Raw genomic sequence first — 21,347 nt, 5'->3', positions numbered from 1 at the left:
GAAGTCAGCGTCATGCCTCCCAACGGTGGCAAGACTCGCAACTGAAAACCAGGACCCGCCCTCACAGCCGCCAACGGCAGCCCCATTCGGACCTTTGGCACCCGGTTGGTAAACCTCCAGTTCGGCACCTGCAACTTTACTTGGAGGTTCATCCTGGCAGCTGCCGCGCAACCACTCCTTGGGGCAGAGTTCCTTCATGCCAACAGTCTGCTGGTTGACCTGCGGGGTAAGCGTTTGGTACATGCCAGGGCCTTCCAAACGTTCTCGTTCGGTGTGGCCAAGCTGCCGGCCCCACACCTCGACTCAGTCACCACGTCGACCAACAAGTTTGCCAGGATCCTGGCAGAGCTCCCGTACGTACTAACGCCCCAGTTCTCCACCACCTTGCCCAAGCACGGCGTCCAGCATCACATCCTCACCCAGGTCCCTCCCTTCCATGCCCGCGTCTGGCGGCTACCCCCAGACAAGCTCCGCCTCACGAAGGAGGAATTCAAAAAAATGGAGGAGCTGGGGATCATCCGCAGGTTGGACAGCCCATGGGCCTCTCCGCTACACATGATCCCCAAGGCAGTTGGAGGCTGGCAGCCCTGCGGCAATTACCGACGCCTCAACGACGTTACTAACCCGGACCAGCACCCCGTTCCGCACATTCAGGACTTTGCTGCCAACCTACATGGGCGGTCCGTTTTTTCCAAGGTCGACCTCGTCTGCGGGTATCACCAGATCCCGGTGCATCTGGACGACATTCCAAAGATGGCGTTGATCACACCTTTCGGCCTCTTTGAATTCGTCCGGATGCCCTTTGGTCTCAAGAACGTTGCTCAGTCCTTCCAACAACTCATGGATGCGGTCAGACGCGACCTTGACTTCGCCTTCATATAACTCGACGACATCTTGATCGCCAGCAACAGTCGCCAGGAACATTTCACGCACCTATTCCAACTCTTTTCTCTCCTGAGGGGTTTTGGCCTGACCATCAACTCAGCCAAATGTCAATTCGGGCTAGAGACAATCGATTTCCTGGGTCATCGGATCGACAAACACGGCACCACACCCCCGCCTGCGAAGGTCGACGCCATCCTCCATTACTCCCGACCCACCTCCATCAAGAGCCCGCAGGAATTCCTAGGTATGGTAAACTTTTATCACCGGTTCATACCATCCGCGGCCCGCATCATGCGCCCGTTGTTTGCTCTCCCGTCAGGCGGAAGCAAGGACATTGTTTGGTCGGAAGAGGCTCACACCGCGTTCGTTGAACCCAAGCAGGCCTTGGCAGGCGCGGTCATGTTGGTGCATCCATGCACGGACGTCCCAACTGCCCTAACTGTCAACGCCTCCAGCACAGCGGTCGGAGGCGTGCTAGAACAGTTCATCGAAGGGCGTTGGCAACCGCTGGCGTTCTTCAGCAGGCACCTTCAACCACCAGAGCTCAAATATAGTGCCTTCGACCGCGAGCTGTTGGCATTGTACCTGGCCATCAGACACTTCCATTACTTCTTGGAGGGCAGGCCGTTTACTGCTTTCACCAACCACAAGCCATTGACTTTCGCCTTCCACAAGGTCTCAGATCCCTGGTCCGCATGGCAACAGCGGCATTTGTCGTACATCTCAGAGTTCACCACTGACGTCCGCCATCTGTTGGGGAAAGAGAACGTGGTCATGGATGCGCTGTCATGGCCCACCGTCCAGGTTTTGTCCCAGGGGGCGGATTTTGGCACCTTAGCGGAGGCACAGAGAACGGGCATGGAGATGCCCAGCTATCGCACCGCAGTCTCGGGCCTGCAACTGCAAGACCTTCTGGTAGACCCCGTGGAGTGCACCCTGCCCTGTGATATCTGTACGGGTAGGCCCCGCCCCATCATCCCAGTTACCTGGCGCAGACAGGTGTTTGATGCCATCCACTGCCTTGCACACCCATCCATCCACACTACTGTCCAGATGGTATCCAACAAGTTCATCTGGCATGGCCTGCGTAAACAGGTTTCCCAATGGGCCCAGTCCTACACTCACTGCCAGACCTCAAAAGTACAGCAGCACGTCAAGGCCCTCTTGCAGGATTTTCCGCCTACCTGTCGGAGGTTCGACCATATCCATGTTGACCCGGTCTCCCGAGGAGCGCGGTACCTCCTCACGATTGTCGACCAATTTACCCGCTGGCCTGAAGCCATTCCTCTCGCAGATACCTCCACCCGGTCCTGCGCATGGGCCCTTTTGTCAACTTTGGTGGCCCATTTCGGTGTTGCGGCACATATCGCTTCCAACAGGGGAGCTCAATTCACCTCCGGCCTGTGGTCTGCCGTCACCGACTTGTGGGGTTCCCGGATCCACTCACCACCGCCTATCACCCGCAATCCAATGGGCTGGTGGAGAGGTTCCATCGCCACCTGTAGTCGAACTCCCCTGGGTCCTGCTGGGGATATGCACCGCGCCGAAAGCGGACGTGCATGCTTCATCCACGGAGATGGTCTATGGAACGTACTTAACGTCCCAGGCGAGTTCCTACCAGCCCCTCGGTGGCCAGAGGAAGGACCTAGAGCGGAGCTCGACCAGCTGCGCGAGCGGCTTGGAAGCCTGGCGCCGATTCCCACCTTGCAACATGGAAAGGTCCCAGCCCGTATGCCAACTTCCCTCCAAGACTGTAAGTTTGTCTTTGTCAGGAGGGGCGTGCACCGAACACCGCGACAACGGCCGTATGAAGGGCCAATCCGGGTCGTCAGGAACAATGGATCTACGTTCGTGCTGGACATTGGGGGGCGCGTGGAGGTGTTTACGGTTGACCGGTTGAAGGCGGCTCATTTAGACTCAGACTAATCCATGGTGGTTCAGCGAGCGCGGCTCCGGGGCAGGACACGCAAGTCATAGTTTATTTCATTCTGGTTTCCGCGACACTATTTCCGGTTCTGGGTGGCGTGGTTATGTAGCGACTCACCACACCGGCGTCGAACCGGCACTCGACATCGCGATGTCGTCGGAGGCCCCGATACAAGATGGCGCGGGGTCCTCCTTCTTCCCCAGTGTTGGGCTGGGAAAGCCCGCGTGCGGAAAGGTCAGGTAACCCGCGAGTGACGTCAGCGGGGGAACTGTAGCGCGGGAAATTTCAGCTATTAAAGGCGCACTGCGTCCCGGGTCTGCATTCGACCGCTGATTTTGAAACCAGCGACTCTGCGTCCTTATTTCATAGTGTGTAGCCAGCCGCTACAAATGCATACATTCTTTCATTTGCCATTTTTTACACTTAACCTATGTAGTAACTTGTGGACAACAACTTTCTGTTATATATTTCATGATGCTGAGTAGTTTGGTAACATTTATTTGACTGTACAACTTAACCCTGAGCAGTTAAATGCAAATGTATCACAAGACATCCAAATTGGCTAAAACAGCGTTTTGAATGGAGAAAGCATCAATTCTTTCATTTGCCAGGTTCTACTTTTAAAATATGTAGTAAGTTGGGAAAAACAACTTTATGTTTCGTATTTAATGATGCTGAGTAGTTTGGTAATATTTGTTTGCTTGTATACTTAACACTGAGCAGTTGAAAGCAAATGTATCACAAAACTTCCAAATTGTCTGCATCAGTGTTTTGAATGGAGAATGCGACGATTCTTTCTTTTGTCAGTTTCTGCGCTTAACCTATGTAGTAAGTTTTGCAAAACAACTTTATGTTATGTATTTCATGATGCTGAGTAGTATAGTAACATATATTTTATTCTACAACTTAACCCTGAACAGTTTAATGCAAATATATTACAAAACTTCCATATTGGCGAAACAACGTTTTGAATGGAGAAAGCATCGATTCATTCCGTTACCAGTTTCTACACTTAACCTATGTAGTAACTTGTGCAAAACAACTTTATGTTATGTATTTCATGATGCTGATTAGTTTGGTAACATTTATTTGATTGTGCAATTTAACCCTGAACTGTTAAATGCAAATGTATCACAAAACTTCCAAATTGACTGAAACAGCTTTTTGAATGGAGAAAGGATAGATTGTTTCCTTGGTCAGTTTCTGTGCTTAATTTATGTAGTAACTTTTGGAAATAAAGTTTATGTTATCTAATCCATGATGCTGAGTAGTTTGGTAACATTTATTTGATTGCACAACTTAACTTTGAACAGTTAAAAGCGAATGCATCACGAAACTTCCAAGTGGTCTGAAACAGCGTTTCGAATTGAGAAAGCATCGATTCTTTCATTTGTCAGTTTCTGCGCTTAACCTATGCAGTAACTTGTCAAAACAACTTTATGTTATGTACTTCATGATGCTGAGTAGTCTGGTAACATTTATTTGATTGTACAACATAAGCGTGAAGAGTTAAATGCAAATGTATCAGAAAACTTCCAAATTGGCTGAAACAGCATTTGGAATGGAGAAAGAATCAATTCTTACATTTTTGCAGTTTCTACACTTAACCTATGCAGTAACTTCTGGAAAACAACTTTATGTTATGCATTTCATGATGCCGAGTAGTTTGGTAACATTTATATGATTATACAACTTAACCCTGAGCAGTCAAATGCAAATATATTACAAAACTTCCACATTGGCGAAACAGCGTTTTGAAAGGAGAAAGCATCGTTTCTTTCTTTTGCCAGTTTGTACACTTTACCTCTGTAGTATCTTGTGGAAAACAACTTTATGTTATGTATTTCATGATGCTCAGTAGTTTGGAAACATTTATTTGCGTGTACAAATTAACCCTGAAGAGACAAAAACAAGTGTATAACAAAACAGCCAAATTGACTGAAACAGCGTTTTGAATGGAGAAAGCATCAAATCTTTCATTTGCCAGTTTCTATATTTAACCTATGTAGTAAGTTATGGAAACAACTTTATGTTACGTATTTCATGATGGTGAGTAGTTTGCTAACATTTATTTGATTATGCAACTTAACCCTGGAGAGTTAAATGAAAATGTATCACAGAACTTCCAAATTGTCTGAAACAGAGTTTTGAATGGAGAAAACATCAATTCCTCTTTGCCAGTTTCTACTCTTAAACTATCTAGTTACTTCTGGAAATCAAGTTTATGTTATGTATTTCATGGTGCTGAGTTGTTTGGTAACATTTATCTGCTTGTGTAACTTAACTCTCACTAGTTAAATGCATATTTATCACAAAACTTCCAAATTCTCTGAAACAGCTTTTCGAATGGAGAAAGCATCTATTCTTTCGTTTTCAGTTTCTGCTCTATACCTATGTAGTAACTTTTGAAAAACAACTTTATGTTATGTATTTCATGATGCTCTATAGTTTGGTAACGTTTACTTGATTGTAGCCGTTAACCATAAAAAGGGAAATGCAAATGTATCACAAATTTCCAAATTGTCTGAAACATCGTTTTGAATAGAGAATGCATCAGTTCTTTCATTTGCCAGTTTTTACACATCACCTATGTAGTACCTAGTGGAAAACAACATTATTTTATGTATTTCATCATGCTGAGTAGTTTGGTAACATTTATTTCACTGTACGACTTAACCGTGAACAGTTAAATGCAAATGTATCACAAAACTTCCCAATTGGCTGAAATAGTGTTTTGATTGGAGAAAGCATCAGTTCTTTCATTTTCCAGTTTCTACATTTAACCTATGTGGTAAATTGTGGCAAAAAACCATATATTATGTATTTCATGATGCTGAGTAGTTGGTAACATTGATTTGATTGTACAAGTTAACCGTAAAAGGGTAAATGCAAGTTTATCACAAACCTTGCAAGTTGTCTGAAACAGCGTTTGAATGGAGAAAGCATCGATTCTTTCATTGGTCAGTTTTTTTCGCTTTATGTAGAGAGAAACTTGTGGAAAACAACTTGATGTTATGTATTTCATGATGCTTAGTAGTTTGGTAACATTTATTTGATTGTATAACTTAACCATCAACAGTTAAATGCAAATGTATCACAAAACTTCCAAACTGTCTGAAACAGTGTTTTGAATGTTGAAAGCATCGATTCTTTCATTTATCAGTTTTTCCAATTAACGTATGTCGTAACTTGTGGAAAACAACTTTATGTCAGTTATTTCATGATACTGAGCAGTTTGGTAACATTTATTTGATTATACAACTTAACACTGAGCAGTCAATTGCAAAAATATTACTAAACTTCCATATTGGCAAAATAGCGTTTTGAATGGAGAAAGCATCAATTCCTTCACTGACCATTTTCTAAACTTAACCTATATACTTTGTTGTGGAAAACAACTTTATGTTATGTATTTCATGATGCTCAGTAGTTTGAAAACATTTATTTGATTGTTCAACTTAACCCTGAACAGTTAAAAGCAAATGTATCACAAAACTTCCAAATTGTCTGTAAGAGCGTTTTGAATGCTGAAAGCAACAATTCTTTCTTTTTCCAGTTTCTACGCTTAATCTATGTAGAAACTAGCGGAAAACAACGTTATATTATGGATTTCATGATGCTGAGTAGCTTGGTAACTTCTATTTGATTCTACAACTGAACTCTGAGCAGTTAAATGCAAATGTATCACAAAACTTCCACATCTGCGTAACAGCGCAAGGAAGGGAGAAAGAATCGATTCTTTTATTTTTCAGTTTCTTCTCTTAACCTATGAAGTAACTTTTTGAAAACAACTTTATGTTATGTATTTCATGATGCTGAGTAGATTGGTAACAATTATTTGATTGTATAACTTAACCCTGAGTAGTTAAATGCAAATATATTACAAAATCCATTTTGGCGAAACATCGTTTTGAATGGAGAAAGTATCGTCTCTTTCATTTGCCCGTTTGTACACATTTCCTCTGAGTAACTTGTGTAAAACAGCTTTATGTTATGTATTTCATGATGCTGAGCAGTTTGATAACAATTATTACATTGTAGAACTTCACCCTGAGCAGTTAAATGCAAATGTTTCTCAAAACTTCCAAGCTCGCTGAAACAGCAATTTGAATGGAGCAAGCATCAATTCTTTAATTTGCCACTTTCTACACGTAACCTATGTAGTACCTTGTGGAAAGCAACCTTATGTTATGTATTTGATGATGCTGAGTAGCTTGCTAACATTTATTTTATTGTACATTTATTGAAAATCATTTTCCAGTTTCTACACTTAACCTATGTCGTACCTTGTGTAAAAACAACTTTATGTTATGTATTTCATGATACTCACTAGTTTGGAAACATTTATTTGATTGTACAACTTAACCCTGAACAGTTAAATGCAAATATATAACACAACTTCCAAACTGGCTGAAACAGCGTTTTGAATGGGTAAAGCATAAATTCTTTTGTTTGCCAATTTCTACACTTACCCTATGTAGTAACTTGTGGAAAACAACTTTATTTTATGTATTTTATGATGCTGAATATGTTGGTAACATTTATTTCATTATTCAACTTAACACTGAACAGTTAAATGCAAATATATCATAAAACTTCCAAATTGTTTGAAACAGCTTTTTGAATGAAGAAAGCATCTATTGTTTCATTTGCCAGTTTCTAGACTTAACCTATGTAGTTAGTTGAGGAAAACAACTTTATGTTATGTATTTCATGACACTGAGTAGTTTGCTCACATTTATTTGATTGTGCAACTTAACCCTGAACAGTTAAATGCAAATATATCACAAAACTCCCAAAATGTCTGAAACAGATTTTTGAGTGGGAAAAGCATCAATTCTTTCATTTGCCAATTTCTGCATTTCACCTATGTAGTACCTTGTGGAAAACAACGTTATCTTATGTATTTCATGATGCTGAGTAGTTCGGTAAAATGTATTTACTTGTATAACTTATCCCTGAGCAGTTAAATGCAAATATATTACAAAAATTCCATTTTTGCGTAACAGCGTTTTGAATGGAGAAAGCATCGCCTCTTTCATTTGCCCGTTTGTACAATTTACCTCTGGTGTAACTTGTGGAAAACAACTTTATGTTATGTATCTCATGATGCTCAGAAGTTTGGAAGCATTTATTTGATTGTGGAACTTAAACCAAGACAGCTAAATGCAAATTTATCACAAAATTTCCAAATTGTTTGAAACAGCATTTTGAATGGAGAAAACATCAATTCTTTCATTTCCCAGTTTCTACACTTAACCTATGTAGTAACTTGTGGAAAACAACTTGATGTTATGTATTTCATGATGCTCAGTAGTTTGGAAACATTTATTTGATTCTGCAACTTAACCTTGAACAGTTAAAAGCAAATGTATCACAAAACCTCCAAATTGTCTGAAAACGCGTTTTGAAGGGTGAAAGCATTAATTCTTTCATTTCCCAGTTTCTACGCTTAACCTACTTAGTAACTTGTAGAAAACAACGTTATGTTATGTATTTCATGATGCTGAGTAGTTTGGTAACATTTGTTTGATTGTACAACTTACTGCTGAGCAGTTAAATGCAAATGTATCACAAAACCTTCAAATTGTCTGAAACAGCGTTTCGAATGGAGAAAGTATTAATTCTTTCATCTCCCAGTTTCTACGCCTCACCAATGTAGTTACTTGTGGAAAACAGCTTTATGTTATGTATTTCATGATGCTGTGTAGTTTGGTAGCATTTATTTGATTGTAAATCTTAACGCTGAGCAGTTAAATGCAAATTTATCACAAAACTCCCAAATTGTCTGAAACAGCGTTTTGAATGCAGAAAGCATCCATTCTTTCATTGGTCGGTTGCTGTGCTTAATCTATGTAGTAAATTGTGGAGAATAACCTTAGGTTATGTATTTTATCATGCTGAGTAGTTTGGTAACATTTATTTTATTGTATAACTTAACCCTTAACAGTAAAATGCAAATGCATCATAAAACTTCCAAATTGGCTGAAACAACGTTTCGAATGGAGAAAGCATCTATTCTTTGGTTTGTCAGTTTCTGAGCTTAACCTATGTACTAACTTGAGTAAAACAACTTTATGTTATGTATTTCACGATGCTGAGTAGTTTGGTAACATTTATTTGATTGTACAAAGTACCCCTGAGCAGTTAAATTCCAATGTATCACAAAACCTCCAAATTGTGTGAAACAGCGTTATTAAGGGAGAAAGTATTAATTCTTTCATCTCCCAGTTTCTACGCTTAACCTATGTAGTAACTTGTGGAAAACAACTTTATGTTATGTATTTCATGATGCTGAGTAGTTTGCTAACATTTATTTGATGGTACAACTTCACGGTGAGCAGTTAAATGCAAATGTATCAGAAAACTCCCAAATTGTCTGAAACAGCGTTTTGAATGGAGAAAGCATCGATTCTTTCATTCGTCTGTTTCTGCGCTTAATCTATGTCGTTAATTGTGGAGAATAACTTAAGGTTATGTATTTTATGATGCTGAGTAGTTTGGGAACATTTCTTTTATTGTATAACTTAACCCTGAACAGTAGAATGCAATGCATCACAAAACTTCCAAATTAGCTGAAACAGCGTTTTGAACGGAGAAAGCATCAATTTGTAGCGTCAAGCTACACACTACCAAATCAAGACACAGAGTCGCTGGTTTCGAAATCGAATGTCTAAGCTCTACCGTGGTGCGGTGCGCCTTTAATAGCTGAGCAATTCCCGCGCTACTGTTCCCGCGCTGACGTCACGCGCATGTCAACTGTCCTTCCCGCGCTCGGGCTTTCCCAACTCAATGCTGGGGAAAAAGGAGGGCCCCGCACCATCTTGGATCTGGGCCTCCTACGTCGTTGCGACATCGGATGCCGGTTCGATGCCGGTGCGGTGAGTCGCTACATAACCACCCCCCAGAACCGGCAAAACCGGCGCGAAAACCAGAATTAAAGAAACTATGACTTGGGTTGTCTACCTCTGCGCCGCGCTCGCTGTACCACCACGGGCTGGTCCGAGTCTAAATGAGCCGGCTTCAGCCGGTCAACCGTAAACACCTCTTCACGCCCCCCAGTGTCCAGCACGAACGTAGATCCATTGTTTCTGACGACCCGGAACGGTCCTTCGTACGGCTGTTGCAGCGGTGATCGAGGTGAACCTCTCCTGACGAAGACAAACTTACAGTCTTGGAGGGAAGTTGGCATATGGGCCGGGACCTGTCTGTGCCGCGAGGTGGGATTTGGGACCAGGCTTCCAACCTGCCCATGCAGCCAGTCGAGCGCCACGGTAGTTCCTTCCTCCGGCCCCTGACAGGAAGGCAAACAACGAGCGTACGATGCGGGCCGCGGATGGCATGAACCGGTGATAAAAGTTTACCATACCTAGGAATTGTTGCAGGCCCCTGATGGAGGTGGGTCTGGCGAAATGGTGGATGGCGTCGACCTTCGCAGGCAGGGATGTGGTGCCGTGTTTGTCGATCCGATGACCCAGGAAATCGATTGTCTCCAGCCCGACTTGGCATTTGGCTGGGTTGACGGTCAAGCCAAAATCCCTCAGGCGAGAAAAGAGTTGGCGGAGGTGCGTGATATGTTCCTGGTGGCTGTTGCTGGTGATCAAGATGTCGTTGAGGTATATGAGGGCGAAGTCAAGGTCGTTCCCGACTGCGTCCATGAGTCGTTGGAAGGACTGAGCAGCTTTTTTGAGACCAAAGGGCATCCAGACGAATTCAAAGAGGTCGAAAGGTGTGATCAGCGCCGACTTCAGGATGTTGGCGGAATGTACCGGGATCTGGTGATACCCGCGGACGTGGTCGACCTTGGAAAATATGGATCGCCCATGTAGGTTGGCAACAAAGTCCTGAATGTGCGGCACGGGGTACCGGTCCGGGGTGGTGATGCCGTTGAGGCCTCCGGCTGCCTTGGGGACCATATGTAGAGGAGAGGCCTATGGGCTGTCCAACCTGCGGATGATTCCCAGCTCCTCCATTTTTCTGAATTCCTCCTTCACAACGCGGAGCTTGTCTGCGGGGAGCTGCCGGGCGCGGGCGTGGAGGGGAGGGCTTGGGTGGGGATGTGGTGCTGGAAGCCATGCTTGGGCAAGGTGGTGGGGAACTGGGGCGTTAGTATGGACGGAAACTCTGCCAGGACCCTGGCAAACTCGTTGGTCGATGCGGTGACGGAGTCGAGGTGTGGGGCCGGCAGCTTGGCCTCACCTAACGAGAACGTTTGGAAGGTCCTGGCATGTACCAAACGCATAACCTGCAGGTCAACCAGCAAACTGTTGGCTCGAAGGAAGTCATCCAAAAGGAGTGGTTGCGCGACGGCGGCCAGGATGAACCTCCAATTAAAGTCGCAGGTGCCGAACCGGAGGTGTACCAACCGGGTGCCAAAGGTCCAAATAGTGCTCTGTTGGCTGCTCTGAGGGTGGGTACTGGCGTACAGTTGCGAGTCTCAAGGCCGTTGGGAGGCACGACGCTGACTTCAGCTACGGTGTCCCTAGAAACCGACGTCCAGAACGCCTGTCCCACACATACAAGAGGCTATCCGGGTGGCCAGCCGCCGTAGCCATCAGCGGCGGCTGGCCGTGGTGTTAGCATGGTGACCGGCATCTGCGGGTGTCAGGTGGTAGAAACAACATTGGTCGGTCGGTGCCTCAGACCTGGTGACGGGTGGGGGGCGTTCGATCGCCGGGTCTGGCTTTCTGGGCTGCTGGGTACGTGGCGTGGCCACGCGCTCGATGGACGCCCCGCTCCCCATCTTCGCCCGCCAAAGGACATCCGCTCGGGTGACCACCTTCCGGAGTTCGCTGAAATCGGCAGCCGCCAGGAGCAGGTGGATGTCGGAGGGTATCTCCTCCAGGAAGATCTGCTCAAACAGCAGGCAGGGCTTATGCCCGTCTGCCAGGGCCAACATCTCATTCATGAGTGTGGAGAGGGGCCTGTCGCCCAACCCATCGAGGTGGAGGAGGCGGGAGGCTGGCTGACGTCGGGAAGGGCCAAATGTCTCAAGGAGGAGAGTCTTGAACTTATCGTATTTCTCCTCCAACGGGGGCGCCTGGATGAAATTCTCGACCTGGGCGGCGGTGTCTTAGTCAAGGGCGCCCACCACGTAATAGTGCTTGGTGTCGTCCCTGGTGTTCTGGCGAATCTGGAACTGGGCTTCGGCCTGGTCAAACCAGACACTGGGCCCGAGGGTCCAGAAGGTGGGCAGTTTAAGGGCTACTGCCTGTACCTCTTGCTGTGCAGACATCGTGGGCCCAAAAACGTCTGGGCCTGTCGGGGTCACCAGTGTAGCGGCTAACTACACACTACCAAATCAAGACACAGAGTCGCTGGTTTCGAAATCGAAGGTCGAAGCTCGACCGGGGCACGGTGCGCCTTTAATAGCTGAGCAATTCCCGCGCTACAGTTCCCGCGCTGACGCCACGGGCATGTCATCTGACCTTCCCGCGCGCGGGCTTTCCCAACCCAATGCTGGGGAAGAAGGAGGGCCCCGCCCCATCTTGGATCGGGGCCTCCGACGAAATCGCGATGTCGGGAGCCGGTTCGACGCCGGCGCGGTGAGTCGCTACAAATTCCTTTATTTGCCAGTTTCTACTCTTAACCTATCGAGTCACTTGTGAAAACAACTTTATGTTCTGTATTTCATGATGCTGAATAGTTTGGTAACATTTATTTGATTGTGCAATTAACCCTATAAAGGTAAATGCAAATGTATGACAAAACTTGCAAATTGTTTGAAACAGCGTTTTGAATGGAGAAATCATCAATTCGTTCATTTGCCAGGTTCAACATTTAATCTAAGTAGTAAGTTGTGGTAAGCAACTTCATGTCATGTATTTCATGATGCTGAGTAATTTGGTAACATTTATTTGATTGTATAACTGAACCCTCAACTGTTAAATGCAAATGTATCATAAACCTTCCAAATTGTCTGAAACAGCGTTTTGAATTGAGAAAGGATCGATTCTTTCATTGGTCGGTTTCTGCGCTTCACCTATGTAGTAACTTGTGCAAATCAATTTAAGTTATGTGTTTCATGATGCTGAGTAGTTTGGCAACATTTATTTGATTGTACAACTTAACCCTGAACAGTTAAATGCAAATATGTTACAGAATTTCCATATTGGCGAAACAGCGTTTTCAATGGATAAAGCATGGATTCTTTCATTTGCCAGTTTCTACACTTAACCTATGTGGTAATTTGTGGAAAACAACTTTATGTTAAGTATTTCATAATGCTGAGTAGATTGGAAACATTTATTTCATTGTGCAACATAACACTGAAACGTTAAAAGCAAATGTATCACAATACTTCCAAATTTTCTGAAACACCGTTTTGAATGGAGAACGCATCGATTCTTTCATTGGTCAGGTTAGGCCCTTAACCTATACAGTACATTGCTGAAAATAACTTTATCTTATGGATTTGCTGATGCTGAGTAGATTGGTAACATTTATTTGATGGTGGAACGTAACCCTGAAAAGTTAAATGCAAATGTATCACAGAACTTCCAAATTGGCTAAAACAGCGTTTTGACTGAAGAAAGCATCAATTCCTTCATTTGCAAAATTGTAGACTTAACCTATGTAGTTAGTTGAGGAAACCAACTTTATGTTATGTATTTCATGATTCTGTATATTTTGGAGACATTTATTTGATTGTAAAACTTAACCCTGAACAGCTAAATGCATATGTATCACAATACTTCCAGATTGTCTGAAACAGCATTTTGATTGGAGAAAGCATCAATTCTTTCATTTGCCACTTTCTAAGCTTAACCTATCTAGTAACTTGTCGAAAATCACTTCATGATATGTACTTCATGATGCTCAGTAGTTTGGTAACATTTATTTGATTGTGCAACTTAACCCTGGACAGGTCAATGCAAATGTATCACAAAACTTCCAAATTGGCTAAAACGGCGTTTAGAATGGAGAATTCATCAATTCCTTCCTTTGCCACCTTCCACAATTAACATATGTAGTACCTTGTTAAATCAACTTCATGTTATCTATTTCATGACGTTGAGTACTTTGGTAATATTTACTTGAGTGTAAAACTGAACCCTGAGCAGATAAATGCCAATTTATCACTAAACCACCACATTGGGCGAGTTTTGAATGGAGAAAGCATCAACTCTTTCATTTGCACTCTCTACACTTAACCTATGTAGTAACTTGTGGAAAACAACATTATGTTATGTATTTCATGCTGGTGAAAATTTCGTAAATCTTTTTTGATTGACAAGTTAACCCTGAAAAGCTAAATGCAAATGTATCACAAAACTTCCAAATTGGCCGAAACAGCGTTTTGAATTGAGAACGCATCATTCTTTCATTTGCCACTTTCTACATGTAACCTATGTAGTAACCTGTCAGAAACAACTTTATGTTATGTATTTCATGATGCTGAGTACTTTGGTAATATTTACTTGATTGTGCAACTTAACCCTGAAAAGTCAAATTCAAATGTATCACAAAATTTCCAAATTCCCTGAAACAGAGTTTGAATGGAGAAGGCACCAATTCTTTCATTTGCCACTTACGACCCTTCACCTATGTAGTAACTTGTGGACAGCAACTTTATGTTATGTATTTCATGAGGCTGAGTAGTTTGGTAACATTTGCTTGATTGTGCAACTTAAACCTGAACAGTTAAATGCAAATGTATCACAAAACTTGCGAATTGTCTGAAAAAGCTTTTTGAATGTAGAAAGCATAAATTCGTTCATTTGCCACTTCCTACACTTAACCTAAGTAGTAACATGTGGAAACGGACTTTATGTTATGTATTACATGATGCTCAGTATTTTTGGTAGCATTTATTTGATACTACAACTTAACCCTGAACACTTAAATGCAAATGTATCACAGAACTTCCAAATTGGCTAAACTGCGTTTTGAATGGAGAAAGCATCAATTCTTTCATTTACCAGTTTCTACACCTAACCTAAGTAATAACTTATGGAAAGCAACTTTATGTTTTGTATTTCATGATGATCAGCATATTGGAAACAGTTACTTGATTGTACAAGTTAACCCTGAACAGTTAAATGCATATGTATCACAAAACTTCGAAATTGTCTCAAACAGAGTTTTGAATGGAGAAAGCATCAATTCTTTCATTTGACAGGTTCTACACTTAACCAATGAAGTAACTTGTGGAAAATTACTTTATGTTATGTATTTCATGATGCCGAGTAGTTTGGTAACCTTTATTTGATTGTACAACTTAACCCTGAACAGTTAAATGCAAATGTATCATAATTCTTCCAAATTGCCTGAAACAGCATTTTGAATGAAGAAAGCAGCAATTAATTCATTTGCCAGTTTCTAGACTTAACCTATGTAGTTAGTTGAGGAAGAAAGCTTTATCTTAAGTATTTCATGTTGTTGAGTAGTTTGGTAACATTTACTTAATTGAGCAACTTAGCCCAGAATAGTTACATGAAAATGCATCACAAAACATCCTGATTGGCTAAAACAGCGTTTTGAATGAAGATAGCATCAATACTTTCGTTTGCCACTTTCTAAACTTAGCCTGTGTAGTAAATTGTGGAAAACAACTTCATGTCATGTATTTCATGATGCTCGTTATTATGGTAACATTTATTTGATTGTACAACTTCACCCTGAACAGATAAATGCAAATTTATCACCAAACTTCCAAATTGGCTGAAACAGAGTTTTGAATGGGGAAGGCATCAACTCATTCATTTTCCACTTACGCGACTTAACCTATGTAGTTTCTGAGGAAAAGAACTTTATGTTATGTATTTCATGATGCTGAGTAGTTTGGAAACATTTATTTGATTGCGAAAGTTAACCCCTTAAAGGTAAGTGCAAATGTATCAAAAAACTTGCAAATTGTCTGAAACAGCGTTTTGAATGGTGAAAGCATATATTCGTTCATTTGCCAGTTTCAGAACTTAACCTATGTAGTTAGTTGAGGAAGAAAGCTTTATGTTAAGTATTTCATGATGTTGAGAAATTTCGTAACATTTACTTGATTGTGCAACTTAACCCAGAACACTTACATGCCAATGTATCACAAAACTTCCAAGTTGTCTGAAACAGAGTTTTGAATGGAGAAAGCATCAATTCTTTCATTTGCTACTTTCTAAACTTAGCCTGTGTAGTAAATTGTGGAAAACAACTTCATGTTATGTATTTCATGACGCTAATTATTATGGTAACATTCATTTGATTGTACAACCTAACCCTGAGCAGTTGAATACAAATGTATCATATAACCTCCAAATTGGCTAAAACGGCGTTTTTCATGGAGAAGGCATCAATTCGTTCATTTGCCTCTTTTGAGACTTAACCTATGTAGTTTGTTGAGGAAAAGAACTTTATGTTTTGTATTTCATGATGCTGAGTAGTTTGGAAACATTTATTTGATTGTGCAAGTTAACCCTATAAAGGTAAGTGCAAATGTATCACAAAACTTGAAAGTTGTCTGAAACAGCGTTTTGAATGGAGAAAGCATATATTCGTTCATTTGCCAGCTTCTACACTTAACCTATGTTGTAAATTGTGGAAAGCAACTTTATGTTATCTATTTGATGATGCTGAGTAGTTTGGTAACATTTAATTGATTGTGCAACTTAACACTGAGCACTTAAATGCAAATGTATCACTCAACTCCGAAATTGGCTGAAGCAGCGTTTTGAATGGAGAAAGCAGCAATTCGTCCATTTGCCAGTTTCTGCACTTAACCTATGTTGTAAATTGTGGAAAACAGATTTATATTGTGTATTTCATGATGCTGCGTATTTTGGCGACATTCATTTGATGGTGCAACTTAACTCTGAACAGTTAAATGTAAATGTATCACAAAACTTCCAAATTGGCTGAAACAGCGTTTTGAATGGAGGAAGCATCAATTCTTTCATTTCCCAGTTTCTACACTTGTCCTATGTAGTAACTTGTGGAAAACAAGTTTATGTTAAGTATTTCATGATTGTGAGTCGTTTGGTAACATTTATTACATTCTGCATCTTAACCCTGCACAGTAAAATGCAATTGTATAAGAAATCTTCCAAATTGTCTGAAACAGCGTTTTGAATAAAGAAAGCATTGATTCCTTCACCTCCGCCTTCTACACTTAACCTATGTAGTAACTTGTGGAAAACATCATTATGTTATGTATTTCGTGATGCTGTGTAGTTTGGTAACATTTATATTATTGCGCAACTTAACCGTGAACAGTTAAATGCAAATATTTCACAAAACTTCCCAATTGTCTGAAACAACGTTTTGAATGGAGAAAGCATATATTCGTTCATTTGCCAGCTTCTACACTTAACCTATGTTGTAAATTGTGGAAAACAACCTTATGGTATCTATTTGATGAAGCTGAGTAGTTTGGTAACATTTACTTGATTGTGCAACTTATCAATGAGCACTTCAATGCAAATGTATCACAAAACTCCAAAATTGGCTGAAGCAGCGTTTTGAATGCAGAAAGCAGCAATTCGTTCATTTGCCTATTTCTAGACTTAACCTATGTAGTAACGTGTAGAAAAAAAACTTTATGTTATGTATTTTATGATGCTGTGTATTTTGGTGACATTTATTTGAATGTAAACTCAAACCTGAACAGTTAAATGCAAATGTATCACAATTTATCGAAATTGTCTGAAACAGCGTTTTGAATTGAGAAAGCATCAATTGTTTCATTTGCCAGTTTTTACACTTAACTAATGAAGTAACTTGTGGAAAATAACTGTATGTTATGTATTTCATGATGCTGAGTAGTTTGGTCACATTTAGTTGATTCTGAAGGTTAACCCTGAACAATTAAATGCAAATGTATCGCAAAACGTCCAAATTGTCTAAAACAGCGTTTTGAATGGAGAAAGCATCGATGCTTTCATTTGCCACTTTAAAAACTTAACCCCTGTAGTGAATTTTGGAAAACAACTTCATGTTATGTATTTCATGATGACCATTATTATGGTAACATTTATTTGATTGTACAACTTAACCCTGAACAGATAAATGCAAATGTATCAGAAAACTTCCAAATTGGCTAAAACCATGTTTCGAGCCTTAACCTATGTAGTTTGTTGAGGAAAGGAACTTTAGCTTAAATATTTCATAATGCTGATTAGTTTGGAAACATTTATTTGATTCTGCAAGTTAAACCTATAAAGGTAAATGCAAATGTATCACAAAACTTGCAAATTGTCTGAAACAGCGTTTTGAATGGAGAAAGCATGTGTTCGTTCATTTGCCAGTTTCTGCACCAAACCTTTGTTGTAAATTGTGGAAAACAGATTTATATTATGTATTTCATGATGCTGCGTATTTTGGTGACATTCATTTGATTGTGCAACTTAACTCTGAACAGTTAAATGGAAATGTATCACAAAACTTGCAAAGTGGCTGAAACAGCGTTTTGAATGGAGGAAGCATCAATTCTTTCATTTCCCAGTTTCTACACTTGTCCTACGTAGTAACTTGTGGAAAACAAGTTTATGTTACGTATTTCATAATGCAGAGTCGTTTGGTAACATTTATTTCATTGTGCATCTGCACCCTGCACAGTAAAATGCAATTGTATAAGAAAACTTCCAAATTGTCTGAAACAGCGTTTTGAATAAAGAAAGCATCGATTCCTTCATCTGTCGCCTTCTACACTTAACCTATGTAGTAACTTGTGGAAAACATCATTATGTTATGTATTTCGTGATGCTGTGTAGTTAGGTAACATTTATTTGTTTGCACAACTTAACCGTGAACAGTTAAATGCAAATGTTTCACAAAACTTGCAAATTGGCTGAAACAGCGTTTTGAATGGAGAAAGCATCTATTCTTTCATTTGAAGGTTTCTACGCTAAGCCTATGTAGTAACTTGTGGAAAACAACATTATATTATGTGTTTCCTAATGCTGAGTAGTTTGTTAACATGTATTTGATTGTACAACTTAACCCTGAACAGTTAAATGGAAATGCATCGCAAAACAGCAAATTGTCTGAAACAATTTTTTTAATGGAGAAAGCATCCATTCTTTCATTTACCAGTTTCTACACTTAACCTATGTAGTAACTTTTGGAAAACAAGTTTATGTTATGTATTTCATGATGCAGAGTCGTATGATAACATTTAGTTCGTTGTACAACTTAAGCCTACACAGTAAAATGCACATGAATCAGAAAACTTCGAAATTGCCTGAAACAGCGTTTTGAATGGAGAAAGCTCCAATTCTCTCATTTGTCGGTTTTTCGCTTAACCTATGTCGTAACTTGTGGAAAACAACTTTATGTTATGTTTTTCATGACGCTGAGTCGTTTGGTGACATTTATTTGGTTGTTCAATTCAACCCTGAAAAGAAAAATGCACACCTTCAGAATATTTCCGAATTGTCTGAAACAGCGTTTTGAAAGGAGAAAGCATCGATTCCTTCATTTGCCATTTTGTACACATAACCTTTGTTGTAACTTGTGGAAAACAACTTTCTGTTATGTATTTCATGATGCTGAGTAGTTTGGAAACATTTATTTGATTGTGCAAGTTAACCCCTTAAAGGTAAATGCAAATGTATCACAAAACTTGCAAAGTGTCTGAAACAGCGTTTTGAATGGTGAAAGCATATATTCGTTCATTTGCCAGTTTCAAAACTTAACCTATGTAGTTAGTTGAGGAAGAAAGCTTTATGTTAAGTATTTCATGATGTTGAGTAATTTCGGAACATTTACTTGACTGTGCAACTTAACCCAGAACACTTACATGCCAATGTATCACAAAACTTCCACTTTGTCTGAAACAGAGTTTTGAATGAAGAAAGCATCATTTCTTTCATGTGCTACTTTCTAAACTTATCCTGTGTAGTAAATTGTGGAAAACAACTTCATGTTATGTATTTCATGATGCTAATTATTATGGTAACATTCATTTGATTGTACAACTTAACCCTGAGCAGTTGAATGCAAATGTATCACAAAACCTCCAAATTGGCTAAAACGGCCTTTTTCATGGAGAAGGCATCAATTCGTTCATTTGCCTCTTTTGAGACTTAACCTATGTAGTTTGCTGAGGAAAGGAACACTATGTTATGTATTTCATGATTCTGAGTAGTTTGGTAACATTTATTTGATTGTGCAACAACACTGAGCACTTATATGCAACTGTATCACTAAACTCCGAAATTGGCTAAAACAGCGTTTTGAATGGAGAATTCATCAATTCATTCATTTGCCACTTTCGAGACTTAACCTATGTAGTTTGTTGAGGAAAAGAACTTTAGTTTATATATTTCATAATGCTGATTACTTTGGAAACATTTATTTGATTCTGCAAGTTAAACCCATAAAGGTAAATGCAAATGTATCACAAAACTTGCAAATTGTCTGAAACAGCGTTTTGAATGGAGAAAGCATGTGTTCGTTCATTTGCCAGTTTCTGCACTTAACCTATGTTGTAAATTGTGGAAAACAGCTTTATATTATGTATTCCATGATGCTGTGTATTTTGGTGACATTCATTTGATTGTGCAACTTAACTCTGTACAGTTAAATGGAAGTGTATCACAAAACTTCCAAATTGGCTGAAACAGCGTTTTGAATGTAGGAAGCATCAATTCTTTCATTTCCCAGTTTCTATACTTGTCCTATGTAGTAACTTGTGGAAAAAGACTTTATGTTATGTATTTTATGATGCTATGTGTTTTGGTGACATTTATTTGAATGCACAACTGAAACCTGAACAGTTAAAAGCAAATCTATCACAATTTTTCCACATTGGCTGCAACATCGTTTCGAATGGAGAAAGCAGCAATTCTTTCATTTGCTACTTCCTACACTTAACCTATGTAGTTACTTCCGGAACACAAGTTTAATTTATGTATTTCATGATGCTGTGTAGTTTGTTAATATTTATTTGATTGTATATCTTAACTTGAGATGTTAGATGCAAATGTATCACAAATTTCCCAACTGGGTGAAACCGCGTTTTGAATGGAGAAAGCATCAATTCTTTCATGTGCCAGTTTCTACACTTATCCTATGTAGTAACTTGTTAAAACAACTTTTTGTTATGTATTTCATGATGCCGAGTAGTTTGTTAACATTTATTTCGTTCTGCAACTTAAATCCTGAACATTAAAATGATAATGTATCAGAAACCTTCCAAATTGTCGGAAATAGAGTTTTGAAAGGAAAAAGCATCAACTATTTCATTTGCCAGATTCTACACTTAACCTATGCAGAAATCTAGTGAAAGCAACTTTCTGTTATGTATTTCATGATGCTGAGTCCTTTGGTAGCATTTATTCGGTTGTTGAATTTAACCCTGAACACCAAAATGCACATGTGTCAGTTAACTTCCAAATTGTATGAAACAGCGTTTTGAAAGGAGAAAGCATCTATTCTTTCATTTGTCGTTTTGTACACTTAACCTACGTAGTAACTTCTGAAAACAACTTCATGTTATGTATTTCATGATGCTGTGTAGTTTGGTAACATTTATTTGATTGTACAACTTAACACTGAAGACTTAAATGCAAATGAATTACAAATCTTCCATATTGGTGAAACGGCG

This window comes from Pristis pectinata, chromosome 27 (assembly GCF_009764475.1).
Source record: "Pristis pectinata isolate sPriPec2 chromosome 27, sPriPec2.1.pri, whole genome shotgun sequence".
Classification (NCBI taxonomy): Eukaryota; Metazoa; Chordata; class Chondrichthyes; order Rhinopristiformes; family Pristidae; genus Pristis; species Pristis pectinata.
The sequence above is the reverse complement of the archived record's forward strand: the minus strand, read 5'-3'. Positions refer to the sequence as shown.